The sequence below is a fragment of the Nerophis ophidion genome, linkage group LG12 (genome assembly GCF_033978795.1).
Source record: "Nerophis ophidion isolate RoL-2023_Sa linkage group LG12, RoL_Noph_v1.0, whole genome shotgun sequence".
Taxonomy (NCBI): Eukaryota; Metazoa; Chordata; class Actinopteri; order Syngnathiformes; family Syngnathidae; genus Nerophis; species Nerophis ophidion.
The window spans coordinates 36028212-36048932 of NC_084622.1; the positions used below are offsets into that span (position 1 = coordinate 36028212).

At 40.8% G+C, this 20721-nt stretch overlaps 1 protein-coding gene across 2 annotated transcripts in view; it reads left to right on the forward strand.

Annotated features, from left to right (window-relative positions):
• Nucleotides 1–587: 587 nt before the first annotated feature.
• Nucleotides 588–20721, forward strand: part of det1 (DET1 partner of COP1 E3 ubiquitin ligase) — a 50231-nt gene continuing 30097 nt past the window's right edge. For both annotated transcript variants that reach the window (XM_061917467.1, XM_061917468.1), the window contains exon 1: nt 588–851. The gene's annotated coding sequence lies outside the window, so the exon portion shown is untranslated. The remainder of the gene's footprint in view (nt 852–20721) is intronic.

The window sequence follows — 20721 nt, forward strand, 5'->3', positions numbered from 1 at the left end:
ATGGGGGTGGAAACATCATGCTTTAGGGCGGTTTTTCTGCTAAGGTGACAGGACGATTGATCCGTGTTAAGGAAAGAATGAATGGGGCCATTTATCGCGAGATTTCGAGCCACAACCTCCTTCCATCAGTGAGAGCTCTGAATGGTTGACCAAATACCTTTTTTCCACCATAATTTCCAAATAAATTCTTTAAAACTCCTACAATGTGAATTCCTGGATTTTGTTTTATCCCATTCTGTCTCTCACAGTTGAAGTGTACCTATGATGAAAATTACAGACCTCTGCCATCATTTTAAGTGGAAGAAGTTGCACAATCGGTGGCTGACTAAAAACTTTTTTGCCCCACTGTACAAAGGGATAAGCCACAATGATCCAAAAATACATTATAAGTGATACAAGTGACATTACCATAAATATAAGTATATGTTTCATTTTGTTAAAGTCCAAAACTGATTTTGGTGTAAAACGTGCCTGGAGTAATGTTTAACTTAGCGTTGCTGTGTGCAATACTTCATTTGTCCTGAGCAAATACGACAGCGCTGTCTAAAAAGACTGAATCCCAACTCTGCGCTGTTGTATCCTTTGTCTCCTGTTTCCGCTTCCGCTTCCGTTTCTCCAGTCAGACCACACACCCATAACAAACATCATTCCTCCTTTTCACAAACATATCCAACATGTATTCTGGTATTTCAGGGTAAAAATGAGGGGTTCTGTATTTCTATTGCCTGGATGATTTGTACCGTGTTTTTTTCCACAAGAGTGTGAAGGTTTTTTACTTCGCCACCCAAAGTTTGCTGCTACTGTTTAGCAGCTTGTGAACTTGACAGCAGCTGCAAGATGCCATCAACAGGGTGAGTAGGAGCAGTGGTGTGTTGTCCTAGCAACGAGTTTACTGGTAGAAGAAAGTGATTGTCAGCCAGATTAGGACGGAATGTCGTTGCATGAGCTCGTTGCTGTGCAGGATAAAAGAGCAACAAGGTGCAGATTTAAATAGATTTACTGTGCAGATAAATGCATTGCACTTTTGCATATGCGTTCACGTTTATAGCAGTGGTGCATGCTGGTCTCTTGGCTCAGGCAACTTAACTTTGCACATGCACTCACATGTTCGTAACTTTTTTCATGCCTTTTGCATGTCCTGTCAAAGTTAGAAAGATCACCAAAACCCACTTTTGACCATCCCCGAGATGGTTTCATCAAGTGGCATGGCCAACAGCACATTTTGTTTGTTACAACACTTCCAGTCAGCCAGCTCACTTTGTCATACCAGGTCAGCTGAAAAGACCTAGCTGTTACTTTTCCCCCACCTTTTGCACCAGATTAATCTGAGGAGTTGATCTACCCTCCTGTTAGACTCCAAGTGTTGCTTTGTAAGGAAGACCATCAAATTGCTTCGCCAAAATCCGGTCCGCAACATTCAAATTATCTGCCATTATGTGCAGCTTGCTACCTAGCAACCCGGATTATAAATAATGTAAATAATTCAATGTATATACTCTGATGATTAAATTTAGAGATAGGGTGAGAAGCTCTGTCATCCGGGAGGAACTCAAAGTAAAGCCGCTGCTCCTCCACATCGAGACGAGCCAGATGAGGTGGTTCGGGCATCTGGTCAGGATGCCACCCGAACGCCTCCCTCGGGAGGTGTTTAGGGCACGTCCAACCGGTAGGAGGCCACGGGGAAGACCCAGGACACATTGGGAAGACTATGTCTCCCGGCTGGGCTGGGAACGCCTCAGGATCCCCCGGGAGGAGCTGGACGAAGTGGCTGGGGAGAGGGAAGTCTGAGCTTCCCTGCTTAGGCTGCTGCCCCCGTGACCCGACCTCGGATAAGCGGAAGAAGATGGATGGATGATTAACTTGTGTGATCAAATCAAATCAACTTTATTTATAAAGCACATTTAAAATTTACCAAAGGGGTAGCCAAAGTGCTGTTCAATGGACAGGTTAAAAGATAATACGAAGACCGAGCAGTCATGACTGTATTATGCTGATAGTATATATTTATACCATGTGGGGCTGGGCGATATGGCCTGTTTTTAATATCTCGATATATTTAGGCCATATCCCAATGAACGATATATATTGCAGTAATATGCTTTAGCCTTGAATGAACACTTGATGCATATAATCACAGCAGTACGATGATTCTATGTGTCTACATTAAAACATTCTTGTGCATACTGCATTGATATAGTCTCATTTTAAACGTTCATGCAGAGAGGGGAATCACAGTGATTGATTGATTTATTGAAACTTTTATTAGTAGATTGCACAGTTCAGTACATATTCCCTACAATTGACCTCTAAATGGTAACACCCGAATAAGTTTTTCAACTTGTTTACGTATGGGTCCACGTTAATCAATTCATGGTATGTCAATTCACAACTAAGTCAATTGACCAAAATTGTATTTATTAAACAGTTGTTAAGCAGTGGCACGCACATTCATGTCATTTCCACAACAGAAAGTGCAAGATTGTCAGAGACATTTTAAAACAGGCTGTTAGTGCACTTCTGTGCATGATGTCACTAGATGACATATCAAAAGAACACTAAATTAAAGTGCACTTTTTGTACAGAACGCCACTACAATATTTTAAAACAAATAAAGTGAATGTTTATGCATGATGTCACACAATATATTTTAATAAGTGTCAAATAAAAATGATCTGCATAATAAGAAATCAAATAGCAGTGCTGCTACTTTTTGTAGCAACGCTTTTGCCGCATAATTGTTCAACATATTCCCGCTTGGAGCCAAACCACCGCCTGACGATACACCCCGTGCTGTTTTTCTTGGGAATTAATTCTTCCTTCATTTCTTACCAGATTTGCACCTTCTCTCTCTCGTATTACCACTCGTAACGCACTCGTAACGTTAGCATACACAGCTAATGTTACCCATGGAGCTACCTCTCTGCCCGGGGAGGGCGTGTGACGTTGCACACGTGACGTATGTAAGAAGGTGCGCTTGTTTATGTCCCCGTGAGAAGGAGAGACAAGAACGAGTGGGAAACGCATGTAGTGTAATGACAGCAGCTAAAAGCAACTGTGACTTATACGATGAATTGATTAACGTACAAGTTGAACAACTTATTCGGGTGTTACCATTTAGTGGTCAATTGTACGGAATATGTACTGTACTGTGCAATCTTCTATTAAAAGTCCCAAAAGCTAGCTCGCTAGCTGAGACTGGCGCGAGGCTAGTGCAAAGTTTGTCTGGTTTTGATTGCTTTGAGACGGTGGAGGGCCTCAGCAGCACCCGTTGCTCGGTAGGGACGGAAACTGCAGAGTGAATGAAGTCAGTCTCTAAACCCAAAAAACACCATTAATTAAAGCTTTATTTGTCGCGAGTCATTTTTAACAAAAACAATGACTAAGAGGTTTAGGAAAGTCTCCGGTTCAATTGAGAACAACAGAATGAAATTTATAGAATGCTCCCACGGATGTTTACAACACAAGATCGCTGATTCGCTCATTTTGCTGTCAATCAAAAGGGGAATCAGTCAGACGGATCATCCAAAAATCATGCAGATGTTGAGCGTCCGGGCCAGCCGAGGCCAGCCCACTGCCTCACAGACTACCAGAGACGCTGAGCGTCCGATGGGCGGGACAAAGCCAAGCATTTATCCAGCGACTCGTCTCATTTTGCTGCAGTGTATGCTTCCCCATTTAACTCTGTGGACAACCAGCATCTACACTGTTTAAAGCACGGTAAAGCTGCGGGAATGAGAGAGACGAAAGCCACGTTGTTACCAGCGATAAGAAGGTGATCATGAACAAAAGAGCGTGTTGTAGCGCATATTTAGTCAATAACGTGCACACAACACTATATATTTAATCACTTATTTTTTGACATTTAAGGGGAAGATTAGCTTCCCTTGCAGTCTTAGAACAATCGTGTCTGGTTTATAGAGGTATGTTGTATTGTCTTTGTATTCCAGCAAGTTAATCCGTTTTTGGGGTAGGGAATTGAGGGGATTATTTTGATACGTTCAAAAGTCTTATGGCCTGAGGGAAGAAGCTGTTACAGAACCTGGAGGTTCTGCTGCGGAGGCTACGGAACCTCTTTCTAGAGTCCAGCAGTGAAAACAGTCCTTGGTGGGGGTGGGAGGAGTCTCTACAGAATTTCTGAGCCCTGGTCAGGCAGCGGCTTTTTGCGATTTCCTGGATAAGAGGAAGAATAGTCCTGATGATCATTTCCGCTGTCCTCACCACACTCTGCAGAGACTTCCAGCTTGAGGCACTGCAGGCTCCATTCCAGACAGAGATGCAGTTGGTCAGTTGGCTCTCTACAGTGCCTCTGTAGAATGTGGTGAGAACATGAGAACAGGGGGAAGGGAGCTGTGCTCTTTTCATCCGACGCAAAAAGTGCTTGCTTTGCTGAGAGCTCCGGTGTGTAGGTACCAGGTCATATTGTCAGTTATCTGCACCCCCAGGAACTTGGTGCTGCTTAGGATATACACTGCTGTGTTGTTGTCCACCACTGTCTTGTTTCCTTTATTTTCAATTATCCTAATCACAACCTGCTATAGTTGTTTGTCGTTAAGATAGCAAACATACAAACATAGCAATTACAATGATTTGATTTAATGTCTAAAATATTTCAAAAGTAATATATAGTCTACCACATTTAACATTCGTCTGTATGACAAGAATGAAAAAAATAATTTTATGCTCTTCCTGCAGGTCTTACTAACACATCTTAAGGTTTAATCAGACTTGCAATGAAAAAAGGAAAATGTCTTGAATTAATGAAGGGGATATTTGCTATACTTCCTTTTAAACACTCCTTGTGGTTATAAATACCGGCAAAATCACAGTCTATGGTTGATTAATTTTTGAAATACATGTACAGGTATTAAGGGTGCATTTACACTTGTCATTGTTGGCTTTTTTTGTATGGTTTGTTTAGTCAAGTGCGAATGCAATCCCAGAACAAAAGGACTGGACCAAATAGGGGGAAGGAAACAGCTAAGAAATGGGTGAAACAATTACTTTGAGGGCAAAAGCCAAAGATTTAAATGGGAGATAATTAAAGATGGAACAATAAATGGTTATAATGATAACCACGGTAAAACTACAGACAGTTAGTATTACCATTTTAAACTAAAATGTGTTCTTTAATAGGATTGGAGGAGTATGGCTCAGATTGTCCTTTTCCAAATACGAGGCAATTATAATATCATCATGCTCTTGTTTTATATTGTTTTTATTGTTTCCAGAATTGCCTTTCATCATCTTAGTTTTTGTTATGTGACTTTTAACAAGTGTCATCTATAGAGGTACTATTGTAGCAAAATTTTTTGCAAACGTGTGTCTCAATCAGCGTTTAATCCAATTTGCGTGTCTCTATATCAGTCCGAGTGTGTGTATTCAGATCCGCGTACTTTTGTTTTGGATCTGCGTATTTGTGTTTTTAAGTTGTCTGTCCCTAATCAAAAAAAACCTTGATACTTACTTACGCGTGACTTTTGCGACACTTCTGCCGTGTACGATTTGAGCGAGCGCATCCTGATTCGTGAACGTGTAATACATCTTGTGTGTGCGTTTTTAGAAGTGCATGCGTGTAATAAAATCTGCTCGTGCGTATCTAAGGTGATCTTTTAGAAGCAGGAATACTCTATTGGCTGTCTCTTTTACACTTGACTTTTGCGACACTTCTGCCATGTACGATTTGAGCCAGCGCATCCAGATTTGTGAGCGTTTAATAAACAGTGGGCTCGCATAGTCAGAAGTGCTGCGTGTAATACAATCTGCGTGTGCGTATCTAAGGTGTACCTACATTAAAGGGGAACATTATCACAATTTCAAAAGGGTTAAAAACAATAAAAACAGTTCCCAGTGGCTTGTTGTATTTTTTGAAGTTTTTTTCAAAATTTTACCGGTCTCGGAATATCCCTAAATAAAGCTTTAAAGTGCCTTATTTTCGGCTCTCTGCGAAGACACTGGCCATTTCCCTGTGACGTCACACAGTGCTGCCAATGTAAACAAACAATGGGAATACCACAGCAAGATATAGTGACATAAGCTCGGATTCAAATTCGGATTTCAGCGACTTAAGTGATTCAACAGATTACGCATGTATTGAAACAGATGGTTGGAGTATGAAAATATTGAAGAAGAAACTGAAGCTATTGAGCAAATAGCTATTGACGCTATTCATAGCCATAGCTTGGCCGAATAACTGCGTTAGCATCGCCGGTAAAATGTGCGGACCAAACGATCAGGACTTTCGCATCTTTTGACACTGGAGCAACTTAAATCCGTCGATTTGTAAGTGTTTTTTTCTCATTAAATGTGGGTGGAAGGAAAGGTAATATAGTTGCAAATGCATCTACAGGTTATCCATACATCTCTGTTCCATGTCTGCTTTAGCACCGCCGGTAAATACCATGTTAGCATCGATTCGTGTACCATGTTAGCATCGATTAGCTGGCAGTCAACCTCAACAAAACTCACCTTTATGATTTCGTTGACTATCGTTGAAAATGCATTTGCAGGTCATCCATACATCTCTGTGCCATGTCTGCCTTAGCATTGCCGGTCAAATGTGGAGACACTCTGGCACATTCAATGGGGGTCTGGCGGCAGACACTTTCGCATCTTCGGGCCAGTGGTGCAACTTGAATCCCTCCCTGTTAGTGTTGTTACACCCTCCGACAACACACCGTCGAGGCATGATGTCTCCAAGGTTTCAAAAAATAGTCAAAAAAACGGCAAATAACAGAGCTGAGACCCGGTGTTTGTAATGTGTTGAAAATGAAAATGGTGGGTGTGTTACCTCGGCGACGTCACATTCTGACGTCATCGCCTCCAGCGCGATAAACAGAAATGCGTTTAATTCGCCATAATTCACCCATTTAGAGTTCGGAAATCGGTTAAAGAAATAGATGGTCTTTTTTCTGCACCATCAAGGTATATATTGACGCTTACATAGGTCTGGTGATAATGTTCCCCTTTAAACCAACCACAGAAAACACCACGCAATTTAAACCAATCAAACACAATGTACAGCTGAGGTGCGTGAAAGAGACACGTTAAGACCTGCCTTATGTCATTTCTTAATGGTTTAGGTTGTGTAGCGTCTTCCGTAGTTGGTTATATGTAGTCACAGTGAATTGATGGCTTTGTCTGGGATTGGTTATTTTGATCAATCATTCAGAGGGCAGAGGGGTTAGTGCGTCTGCCTCACAATACGAAGCCCCCCCTCCCCGCGACCCCAAAGGGAATAAGCTGTAGGAAAGATCCCGAGCCCGAGATTGAACCAAGGAATAATCAGGACCTTCTTATTGTTAGTCAGACGCACTAACCCCTCTACCACCGTGCTGCCCTGTTTGCTGCTAATGTTTGGAAAAGCCCCAACTCGGGGTTTCGAAATAAAAGAAAGCCAACGTGACCAAAACCTAAAAGAGATAAGCTTTCACCATAGGCAACAACCATATACGAATCATTCAGCGCATAGACAATGTTCACATTTATATTTATATTTTGCTAAAGATGGGGAAAACACACTACTTGTGAACGGCGGCCTGTGCGACAGCAACAAACATGGCAGCTTAGACGTGAAGTTAAATCATGAAATGCAACCTTACCCGAGCAAAAACAATGCATATTTATTCGGGAGCCTCAAAATTCTTGAGTAAATGCTGAAAGAGCTTGAGGAAACACAGGCTTTATGGTCATATATGGCCATATATGGTCGAAGAGCAGATGGAAGAGGGTATTTCAGTTTTTCCTCTTAATGTTAGCCATACCAGTTTCTAAGTAATTATTGACCAGGGTGGCAAAAACATGCAAATAAATATAAAAATAAAACACCTGAGGATAGGTTGATTGGCAACACTAAATTAACCCGTTTGTGTGAATGTTGTGTATCTGTGTTGGCTCTGCGAAGAGATGGCAACTTGTCCAGGGTGTACCCTGCCTTCCACCCCAGTGCAGCTGGGATATGCTTCAGCACCTGCCGCGACCCCGAGACGGACAAGCGGTAGAAAATGAATGGAGTCTTGGTAGCAATTTTCTTGTCCCAGTTGTAGACCTCTTTGCTTTTCCAAATTTCCATCTGTTTTGTTGCGTAGAATGTCGTCCCCAGCACAATCGTTCAATATCTGGGAACGTGATCGACGTAACCCTTGATATAACTCGACAAATCCTTTTTTTTTTAAAAAAGTATCGGGATCTATTCAATTGCATCGTCTGATGTTTTGTGTGGTATGCTTTTTGCAGAAAGATTTAAGCCTCTTTTGCCCTCAGATAGTTCGCACTCTGTTTGTTGTACAACAGCCATCTTAGCTTGGTCGACTACCACTGGTTTTCACTTTCGGAAACAAGTCACGTTTAGGATTACCAGCAATTGACACTCAAACAACATAAAAATGCGCACTCATACATATAAACACATTGCCATCATAAGTCGTACGGTAACGCTCAATTAAACAAAAAGAATATCCCTAACCGGTGCTAGCACTGTTGCTAACACGACTGTAGGGCTGGGCGATATGGATCAAAACTCATATCCCGATATAGTTTGGCCCATGATCTAACCCAGTGGTTCTCAACCTTTTTTCAGTGATGTACCCCTCTGTGAACATTTTTTTAATTCAAGTACCCCCTAATCAGAGCAAAGCATTTTTGGTTGGAAAAAAGAAGTAAAATACACCACTATGTCATCAGTTTCTGAATTATTAAATTGTATAACAGTGCACAATATTGCTCATTTGTAGTGGTCTTTATTGAACTATTTGGAAAAAAAGATATAAAAATAACTAAAAACTTGTTGAAAAATAAAAAAGTGATTCAATTATAAATAAAGATTTCTACACATAGAAGTAATCATCAACTTAAAGTGCCCTCTTTGGGGATTGTAATAGAGATCCATCTGGATTCATCAACTTCATTCTAAACATTTCTTCACAAAAAAAGAAATCTTTAACATCAATATTTATGGAACATGTCCACAAAAAATCTAGCTGTCAACACTGAATATTGCATTGTTGCATTTCTTTCCACAGTTTATGAACTTACATTCATATTTTGTTGAAGTATTATTCAATAAATATATTTTTTAAAGGATTTTTGAATTGTTGCTATTTTTAGAATATTTAAAAAAAAATCTCACTTACCCCTTGGCATACCTTTAAGTACCCCCAGGGGTACGCTTACCCCCATTTGAGAACCACTGATCTAACCTATACTTGCAAATATCCGTTGACGTAACTAAACTTCTCCACCATGCCTTGATTTAAACATTTCGGGACTGATTGGGATCACAAATACACAAAAACAGGTACAAACAAGTGAGGAAAGTAGGTTTTCAACAATAGGATCCAAATTTTTAAAGATGTTTTGAAATGAGAAAAAAGAAAAAGCCTTGAAATTAATTTAAGAAAAGTCGACTATAATCTGCAATCTTCTTTAAAAAAACATTTGGCTATGCACAATTCTTCAGCTGACCAAAACACAAATTAATGTGAAATTAAGTGCCCTGGTTTAAGAGGACATGTTTAAACATCAGCAGCAACATGACAATAATTGACTTTTAACAATGGTGTTTTTATAGGTAAACATTATTACAGGACATACACACAAATATTTTAGCCAACTGCTTCATGATGCTGTGTAACTGAAAATTAATTTTAAAAAGTAATTAATTATAGTTACTGGTTACTTTACCAAAAAAGTAATTACATTTATCAAGGAATTACTCTTCAATAAATGTAATTAGTAGGGGAAGTAATAATGTGTTACTTTAAAAAAAATTAGGTAAGTTTCACATAAAGTATGTACTGTATATGAGAGCAGTGTGTGCGTCTGTGTGTGTGTGCATTTAAAAGATGGTGCCTGTTGCCTAGTGACGTGAGACGTCAGCGAGTCCATGCTCAGTCTGATTCTTACAGGCATTTTAGCTTGAGCCGGTTTTGTTAGCTTAGCAGCGGTAGTTTGTCAATTCTGAAAGCACCTCTTTTTAATCTGTCACTGGTTTGTGTTACCTTTGCTTAATAAATAGATAGAATGTGCTTCCATTAGCGGTGTAACGGTACACAAAAATGTTGGTTCGGTACGTACCTCGGTGTAGAGGTCACGGTTCTGTTCATTTTCGGTACAGTAAGAAAACAACAAAATATAATTTTTTGGGTTATATATTTACCACATTTTTAAACAATGGCTTCATCCTTTTAACATTGGGAACACAACAATAATTCTGCCCACATTAATCCACAATAAACTGCCTCAAGTTGTTGCTTTGATTAAATAAAATGACAAAACTTTTCTTTTACATAAAAGTACAACATTAAACAGTTTCAGGCCAACTCATAATGCTTAATTTATTGCAGCATTTGGGAGGCCTGTAGTTGACTTTTATTATGTAAATGTTATATTTTTGTCAATATGTGATAGCAGGGACCCTGCCATTCAAAACTAGGCTGCTACATTACTAAGGGTTAATGTAACTATAGCTGAAAAAATAGTACAATAGCAATAGGAGAGACTATTCATCCCTGAACACCATGGAGTTCAAGTGAAATAACAGACAGACAGGGCTTTGCTGCCCCTAACACGCACGCACACACACACACACACACACACACACACACACACACACACACACACACACACACACACACACAGCAAAATGAGCTAACGTTACGCTGAAGGCTAATTAGCCTTCACCTCAAGCCATGACTGCGAGCGAGCTGAGCTGCAGTTTAAGTTTCTAGAACGTCAACGGGCTCATAGTGATGTAACTAGAACGTTGACTGGGAGGTGTTTACTATAATTTGGGGAGAGTACGCTGTCTTATGCTCACCTGCTAAACACATATCTGCTTGACGCTGAAGCTTTGACTACATGCGCTCTGAATACGCACTGCTGATTGGCTGTTATCGCTTTGTACGTAACTAATCAGATGGTTGTGTGGGTGGGACAATGCTGGGTGCTGACACAGGAGTAGAAGAAGCAAAGCAGCTTGTTAAGCCGTTAGCTTACAAACTCGTTCGGTACACCCCCGTACCGAACCGAAACCCCCGTACCAAAACGGTTCAATACAAATACACGTACCGTTACACCCCTAGCTTCCATGGCTGTATGTTCTTGTCCACATTTGGGATAGTGTTTGGATGGCAAGTTTAGCACTTGATTGATTGATTGAGACTTTTATAGTAGATTGCAAAGTACAGTGCATATTCCGTACAATGGACCACTAAATGGTAACACCCGAATAAGTTTTTCAACTTGTTTAAGTCAGGGTCCACGTTAATCGATTCATGGTAGATCAAAGACGTTGTGAATTATATTTTTATAGCTCTTTTGTCTAATGAATCAAAGCACTTTACAAAGTGAAATTCATCATCTAAGTTATATTTAAACCAGTGTGGGTAGCACTGGTAGCAGGTGGATAAAGCGTGTTGCTTAAGGACGCAACAACGGCAGGGACTAGGATGGTGGAACCAGGGATCGAACCTGGAAAGTTTTTCCGGATGTGGGAATTGAAACTTTCTCTGACAGGAGACTCTGCAGGACCCTTACTATGCTTTTGAGCCTGCCAGGTTCGTCCAGCACCCTCCCCCACCAACGGAGCCTACACCTCACTAGGTGGTGATTGGTTGAAAGCTCCGCCCCTCTCTTCACCCGAGTGTCTAAGAGGTTTCACTGTCATTGCCATTGCGAGCGTTGAAATCCCCCAGTAGAACAAAGGAATCCCCTGAGTTAGCACTCTCCAGTACTCCTTCTAGGAAATCCAAAGAGGACGGGTCATCTGAACTGTCGTTTGGTGCGTAAGCACAAACAATAGTCAGGACCCATCTACCCACCCGGAGGCGGTGGGATATTACCCTCTCGTCCACCAGGTTAAACTCCCAACGTACAGTCTCTGAGCCGCAAGGTAACAAGTATTTCCACCGCTGGCCGTCGCCTCTCACTGCTAGCAACGCCAGAGTGGAAGAGAGTTCAGCCAGAGCACTTGCTGTGAGTCGAAGTGAGACCGACTAGATCCAGCGGTTCTTTTTCCACATTGTGCACCAGCTCTGGCTCGGGGTGGGGGAGTGGGAATTTAGTGTTGCCAATCAACCTATCATTTATTTAGTTCCATGAAAATTATTCCATAAAAAGTAACATTTTTATCTGGTCTAAAAAGAACAACATTATTCAAATTAGAATTTGGCTAAGAGTAAGTTCCAGTGTAGGCAGTATCATTTTAATCTAGTAGTGTTTGATAAAATAAACACTTTTTAAAAATTATCTTGGTGATTTGTATTCAATGGTTTGTTTAAAAATTGGGAAAAAATCGAAGAAAAAAACATAAATTCAATTTTTTGTGATAAAATAAAATAAAAAATAAAAAAATCACTCCTCTCTGGCCCTTACGCGCCAAACGGCAGCTCAGAGTACCCACCCTTTTTGGATTCACTCGAGAGAGTATTGGAGAGTACTCCCCCTGGTGATTCCCTCGTTCTACTGGGGGACTTCAACGCTCATGTTGGCAATGACAGTAAAACCTGGAGAGGCGTGACTGGAAAGAATAGCTGCCCGGATCTGAACCAGAGTGATGTTTTGTTATTGGACTTTTGAGGAACTACTGTCAAAGCGCTTTGGGCTCCTTAAAAAGGGGTAGAAAAGCGCTATACAATTACAACCCATTTACCATTTTGTGCTCATCACAGATTGTCCATAACAAACACCATGTTCAAACATAAGGGTGTCCGTATGTGCACTTGGCACCAGGACACCTTAGGCCGCAGTTTCATGATCGACTTTGTAGTTGTGTCATCGGATTTGCGGTCTCATGTTTTGGACACTCGGGTGAAGAGAGGGGTGGAGCCTACTATTGATCACCACCTGGTGGTGAGTTTGCTGCGATGGTGGGGGAGGATGCCGGACAGACCTGGCAGGCCCAAACACATTGTGAGGGTTTGCTGGGAACGCCTAGCAGAGTCTCCTGTCAGAGACAATTTCAATTCCAACCTCTGGAAGAACTTTGAATATGTAACGAGGGAGGCGCTGGACATTGAGTCCGAGTGGACGATGTTCCGTACCTCTATTGTCGAGGCGGCCGATTGGAGCTGTGGGCGTAAGGTGGTGGGTGCCTTTCGTGGCGGTAATCCTAGAACCCGTTGGTGGACACCTGTGGTGAGGGATGCCGTAAAGTTGAGTCCTATTGGGTTCGTTTGGCTCATAGGACTCCGGAAGCAGCGAACAGGTACCGACAGGCCAAGCGGCGTGCGGCTTCAGCGGTCGCAGAGGCAAAAACTTGGACATGGGAGGAGTTCAGGGAAGCCTTAGAGGACGGCTTCTAAGAAATTCTGGACCACCATCCGCCGCCTCAGGAAGGGGAAGCAGTGCAGTGTCAACACTTTATATGGTGGGGACGGTGTTCTGCTGACCTCAACTGCGGATGTTGTGGATCGGTGGAGGGAATACTTCAAAGACCTGCTCAATCTTACCAACACGTCTTCCTATGAGTAAGCAGTGCCTGGGGAATCTGTGGTGGGCTCTCCTATTTCTGGGGCTGAGGTTGCCAAGGTAGTTAAAAAGCTCCTCTGTGGCAAGGCCCCGAGGGTGGATGAGATCCGCCCCGAGTTCCTTAAGGCTCTTGATGCTGTGGGGCTGTCTTGGTTGGCAAGACTCTGCAACATCGCGTGGACATCGGGTGCGGTACCTCTGAATTGGCAGACCGGGGTAGTGGTTCCTCTCTTTAAGAAGGGGAACCGAAGGGTGTGTTCCAACTATCAAGGGATCACACTCCTCAGCCTTCCCGGTAAGGTCTATTCAGGTGTACTGGAGAGGAGGCTACGTCGGTAAGTCGAACCTAGGATTCAGGAGGAACAGTGTGGTTTTCGTCCTGGTCGTGGAACTGTGGACAAGCTCTATACTCTCGGCAGGGTTCTTAAGGGTGCATGGGAGTTTGCCCAACCAGTCTACATGTGCTTTGTGGACTTGGAGAAGGCATTCAACCTGTGGGGAGTGCTCAGAGAGTATGGGGTAACGGACTGTCTGATTTTGGCGGTCCGCTCCCTGTATGATCAGTGTCAGAGCTTGGTCCGCATAGCCGGCAGTAAATCGGACCCGTTTCCAGTGAGGGTTGGCTGCCCTTTGTCACCGATTCTGTTCATAACTTGTATGGACAGAATTTCTAGGCGCAGTCAGGGCGTTGAGGGTATCTGGTTTGGTGGCTTCAGGATTAGGTCTTTTATTTTTGCAGATGATGTATTCCTGATGGCTTCGTCTGGCCAAGATCTTCAGCTCTCACTGGATCGGTTGGCATCCCAGTGTGAAGCGACTGGGATGAAAATCAGCACCTCCAATCCCGAATCCACGGTTCTCGCCCGGAAAAGGGTAGAGTGCCATCTCCGGGTTGGGGAGGAGATCTTGCCCTAAGTGGAGGAGGTCAAGTACCTAGGAGTCTTGCTCACGAGTGAGGGAAAAGTGGATAGTGAGGTCGACAGGCGGTTCGGTGCGGCGTCTTCAGTAATGCGGACGCTGTATCGATCCGTTGTGGTGAAGAAGGAGCTAAGCCGGAAGGCAAAGCTCTCAATTTACCGGTCGATCTACGTTCCCATCCTCACCTATGGTCATGAGCTTTGGGTTATGACCGAAAGGATAAGATCACGGGTACAAGCGGCCGAAGTTAGCTTCTTCCCCTGGGTGGCGGGGCTCTCCATTAGAGATAGGGTGAGAAGCTCTGTCATCCGGGAAAAGCTCAAAGTAAAGCCGCTGCCCCTCCACATCGAGAGGAGCCAGATGAGGTGGTTCGGGCATCTGGTCAGGATGCCACGCGAGCGCCTCCCGAGGGAGGTGTTTAGGGCACGTCCGATCGGTAGGAGGCCACGGGGAAGACCCAGAACACGTTGGGAAGACTATGTCTCCCGGCTGGCCTGGGAACGCCTAGGGATCCCCTGGGAGGAGCTGTACGAAGTGGCTGGGGAGAGAGAAAGCTGGGCTTACTTGCTTGGGCTGCTGCCCCCACGACCGGACCTCGGATAAGCGGAAGAAGATGGATGGATGGATGATAAAATCAGACAGTTTATTTTGAGGCCATATCACCCAGGCCTACGATGCCCTTGTATGTCAAAATACCAAGTATTGGCGCCAATAAACGGTCGATCCCTACTGTATAATTTTATTTAATATATAAACTTGTAACAATTTAATTAAGTTAGGTTCTCCAAATTAGCAAAACAGTAGCTGCAGCATAATCTCTATAATTTGAGAATTTTTTTTTTTTTTCTAGCTGCAGGATTGTAACCATGTTGCTTTCACAGAATGAGAATCGCTGTCTTAAAGTTTCTCTGTTTTGTCACAGGTGTCTTGTGTATTTGGATGTGAGGCAGTCTGGCTTTAAGCCTGAGGCTTCACAGCTGGCTGGCCTTTCTGTGTTTTCCCCTTTGGTTTGAATTAAGTTTTTTTTTTTAATTTTTCTTTGTTTATTCATAGATTAAGCATTTAGTTTTCAGAAAAACACAGTTTTATTGGTTATTGTTGATTTATTACCAGCCGAAACTAGAGATTAGAGATTGATTATTTAGAGGCGCTGTATATAGTATGTCTTATCAATATACTGTTCAATTCTGATAACGGTATCAATCGATACCAATATATACAGCAGCTCTTCCCTCAAACTAATGTCAGGTCACATCCTGTCTAATGAATGAACACTGTATGCTTCATTTACTGTGATTGACATGGATGTATTTCTCGAATAAACGCTGTTTGTGCAAAATAAGACAAATACAGCGATGTCAGTTACAGAAAAAAGGGCTATATTTATTCCAAACATTTTTTTTTATAAAATATTTATTATATAATCATGTGTAGCAATGTAATGATGTCAACATTTCATTTTACGGTTATTGAGACAATCTTTGACCAAGTTATTTTTATTATTAAGTAAAATAAATAGACACAACTGTTAGAAAAAACACTATTTTGCATGTTTTGTGTTTCTTATGCTTCACTACTTGTTTCCCACGTATTTACTTGTAGGGGTCAATATGATATCATCATATAATTTTCATCATCGCAGATTATTAAAGATGGGAACAATGATAAATTCTCCGATGGATCATAATTAGAATGTAGCCGATTCATGACTCGATTGACAAATGTCCAAACATTGATCTGTTGAATAATGCAATAGGAGGCGGTTCTAAAATGCGGCAGTTACTGCACATGTTCTGTAAATGTTGGTTCTAGGTTTGATTCTAACTAACCAAGGGAGAACTATTAGCTGACATTTTTTGAAATGATGTGTTATCTGGGTTAGCAGACACACAGGGGGCAGAGAAAAGGAGGGGACAAGCTATTCTAACCACTGTGCTAAGTTAGCTGGAATGTGAAGTAGTGAAACAATGAAATCATAAATGCTTTGCATATTTCAACAGAAAGCTAATAGGTACTGTGTCATGGGCGTCACTAGCTTTTAAGGACAGGGGGGCTTTGCCTCCAGGAGATGTACAGGATGCGAGCGAATGTAGTGTACGAGCACAAAACTTCGGCTAACAAAAAAAAAAAAAATATATATATATACATAAGGCTTAAAGGTATACTAGAGCAGTGGTCCCCAACCTTTTTGTATCCGCGGACCGTTTTTTTAATTTTATTTTTTTGTCATGAAAAAGGGACGTTTTTGTGGTTGGTGCCCTAATTGTAAGCGTATATTGTGTTTTTATGCTGATTTGATAAAAAAATTAAAAATAATGTTTTTATTTTTTTATTTTTATTTTTTTTAAATAAAAATTAATAAAAAATTCTTCTGTGGACCGGTATCAATCGGGCCACGGCCCGGTGGTTGGGGACCACTGTACTAGAGGATGTATACTAGAGAAATAATGAATATACCAACAATGGTAATCGACAAAATACCAACAATGGTAAAAGAGAACCTAGCAATAATGGTAATAGACAACTTGGCAATAATGGTAAGGAAAAATGGAGCACATGATAACATTTTGAGACAGAGTACAACAGCAAGTCAAATTAAATTAAAGACCCACATCTCTATATTTGAACCAGACCTAATGTTTGTATAATAGTTTGAATTGATTAATAGTTTGGCATTGCTTGTGTTGTAAGTCCAGTTTGTTCCATAGTTTTACTCCGCATACAGACACACAAAAACGTTTAAGAGTGGGTTTGAGGTCTCGGCAATGAGAAATATCCAAAGCCTCTCAAGTTATGAGCCGGCACTCGTCTTATAAAAATAAATTGTAGATTAGCCGGCAATCATTTGTTAAATGCTTTATATAAGATTATTCATGAATTGTATTTAACACGGTCATCAAATTTGAGCAACTTTGATTGCATAAACAGATTATGAGTATGTTTTAAATAACCAACGTTGTGAATGAGCCGCACTGCTTTTTTCTGTAATATGATCAGAGGATGAATTGTGGTGTGGTAAGTATTCCCCCATACTTCAACACAGTATGTAAGGTATGGCAGTACCAAGGTGCAGTGTAGAGTACAAAGAAGTATTCAACACAGTATGTAAGTTATGGCAGTACCAAGGTGCAGTATAGAGTACAAAGAAGTATTCAACACAGTATGTAAGTTATGGCAGTACCAAGGTGCAGTATAGAGTACAAAGAAGTATTCAACACAGTATGTAAGTTATGGCAGTACCAAGGTGCCGTATAGAGTACGGAGTGCATTTTCATTGAAGTATAGTTTTGCTTTGTTTATAATTCCGCTGCTGCCCACTACTCCCCTCACTTCCCAGGGGGTGATCAAGGGGATGGGTCAAATGCAGAGGACAAATTTCACCACACCTAGTGTCTGTGTGACAATCATTGTTACTTTAACTTTTTAATTGAGAGGCTTTTGGAGATTTTTGTTTTGTGTCTGACATGAGGTTTCCATGATAGTTTACTATCAATTATTACTCCCAAAAATGTATTCTCATTTACTATTTTAATTTGGGTAACATCAATACTTATTTTCTGTTCAGAAGTTATGTTGCGATTTCCAAACATCACTATCTTAGTTTTATTTATATTCAAAGATAATTTATTTGTGTCCATCCATTTTTTTTTACTATATTTAGCTCTGTGTTTACGGTATTTATGAGCTCATTATAGTCATCACTACTGTAGAATATATTTGTGTCGTCTGCAAATAGTATACATTTCAGTACTTTTGATGTATTAAACATTGCTTTAATATATACATTACACAGTTTTGGCCCCAACACAGACCCTTAGGGGACACCACAAGCAATGCCAAAAGTATCAGATAAAAATTGACCCATTTTTACAAACTGTACCCTTCCTGTCAAATAACTTTTTAACCAGTGACCAGTCAGCCCCCTAATTCCATATCTTTCCATTTTATCTAGTAGAATTGAGTGATTAATGGTATCAAAGGCTTTCTTTAGATCAATAAAGATACCAACTGCATATCTTTTTTGCTCCAGTGCATTAGTCATTTCTTCAATAGCTTCAGTTATCGCCATTGAGGTTGTTCGTTTGGACCTAAAGCCATACTGACCGTCATTGGTTATATGATGCTTCTCAAGAAAAGATTCAAGTCGAAGGTTAAATAGTTTCTCTAAGATTTTTGAGAACTGAGGCAAAAGAGAGATTGGTCGGTAATTGGTGCAATCGTGTTTGCTGTCACTTTTGAAGAGCGGAGTTACCTTAGCCATTTTCATTTGACTTGGAAATCGGCCAGTCTGGAATGATAGGTTACATATATAAGTTAAGGGTTTTACAATATTCAGTATAACTTTTTGAACCAATATCATGTTGATATCATGGCAGTCAGTGGAGCACTTACCTTTACACTTCCGCACAATGTTTGTCACTTCCTGCTCATTTGTAGCTGAGAGGAAGAATGACCAAGAATTGTGTTCAATAGTGGATTTTGTAACTCCATTGTCTGGGATATCAACAGCCAACTTAGGACCATTTACAAAAAAACTATTGAACTTATTCACTACATTACTCATATTATGATCTTCGGCGTTTTCATCAATCAAGTAATCAGATTAAGCCAACTTTGATTATCCTTGGTTGAATAGACTAGTCAAAACATCCTAAGTTCCTTTTATATTGTTTGTGTTTTCATAAAGTTTTTTTGATAATGTAACCTTTTGTTTGTTCTTATAATATCAGTTAATTTATTTTGGTACTTCTTGTATCGTTGTTCGACTTCGATTGTTTTTATTTTGATGAAAATTTTGTAGAGATGTTTTTTTTTTTACAGTCATTAATTATACCTTTTGTGATCCAAGGGCTATTTTTATTTTTTACTTTTAAAAAATATTCTTTCACAGGGCAGTATTTATTATGCAGGGAAGTAAAGATGTCTAAAAAATGACAATAAGCACTGTCCACATTTAGTTCTCTGTAAACTGAAGTCCAATCCTTAACTGCTAAACTATTGTTTTGGGCACAGATTGTTTCCTCAGTTGTTATTTGTTTAAAGATGTTTGCCATAGTGTCTTTGGTTTCTTGAGATGACAGTCATATTAAGTAAAAACAGGTAAATGGTCAGTGATATCACATATAAATAGGCCACTGGTGATTTGATTTGCCATAATGTTAGTACAAATGTTGTGGATGATTGTGGCACTATGTGTTGTTATTCTGTTTGCTTTAGTTACGGTTGGATAAAGAGACAAGCTGAACATTGTGTCAATGAAGTCATCAACATGTTTTTGCTTGGTTGACTTTAACAAATCAATGTTAAAATCACCACAGATGAATATGGTTTCATCGTTCACAGAGGAAAATAGTTTAGCCATCCATTCATTGAAAGTTTCTATGTTTGAACCAGGTGCCCGGTATACACAACTCATGAAGATATTTGTCTTTTTATCATTTAGGATCTCCACTGTTAAACATTCAAATAATCCATCGACTGCTATGGTCATGTTTGTTAAAACTTTAACTGTAACAGACTGAATGCAACCCCTCCTCCTATTTTGTTTATTCTGTTTATGTATCTTAATTCATAGTCATTCAGACTAAAACCTTTATCATTGTTGAACCAGGTTTCAGTAATTGCAATAATGGTAAATGGATGAGTAAATTTTTTCAAGTAATCCTTGATAGCCTCAAAGTTAGTGTACATGCTTGGACTATTGAAATTTATTATTCACAGACTATCTTCTGATTTTACACTGTTTTCATGTTGTTCACAGGTAAAATAATTAAAGTTTTTTACGATCGCAGAGAAAAAATTCTTATCAGGGTCTATCTCCATATCAGTCTCTGTTGTGGCGTGCTCTTGATACTCACACATTTCCAGTTATGATGTTGTGGGATCTTCTGTAACATGTCCATATCAATACTTGGTGTGGTCTGCCCCGCTGTCGGCCCGTCGGCTCCGCCTCTCCACAGATCTCCATCGCCAGACGCAAGCCGGGCTTCCGGCTGAGCCTATCCCCCCCCCCCTTTTTTCCCGGGAACAGGAAGTTAAGACGGCCATGACCACCTGTGCCGCCAGTCTTCTTCTTTGTCGCCTGTTCTATTCCTTCCTCTGGTGGGGAAGTAGCATCCTCGCCCTCTGCTGGCGTTGTGTGGTCCTCTTCAGTTTGCAAGTCAGCCACCACTATTTCTTTGTCTTTTCCTTCATCCTTTTGTTTCTCTTTTTCATCATCATCATCATCATCATCATCATCCTCATCATCATCATCTTCTTCATCCTCAACTTTTTCATCTTCAACTTATTCTTCAACATAAACTTCTTCTTTATCATCATAAACGTCTTCTTTATTGT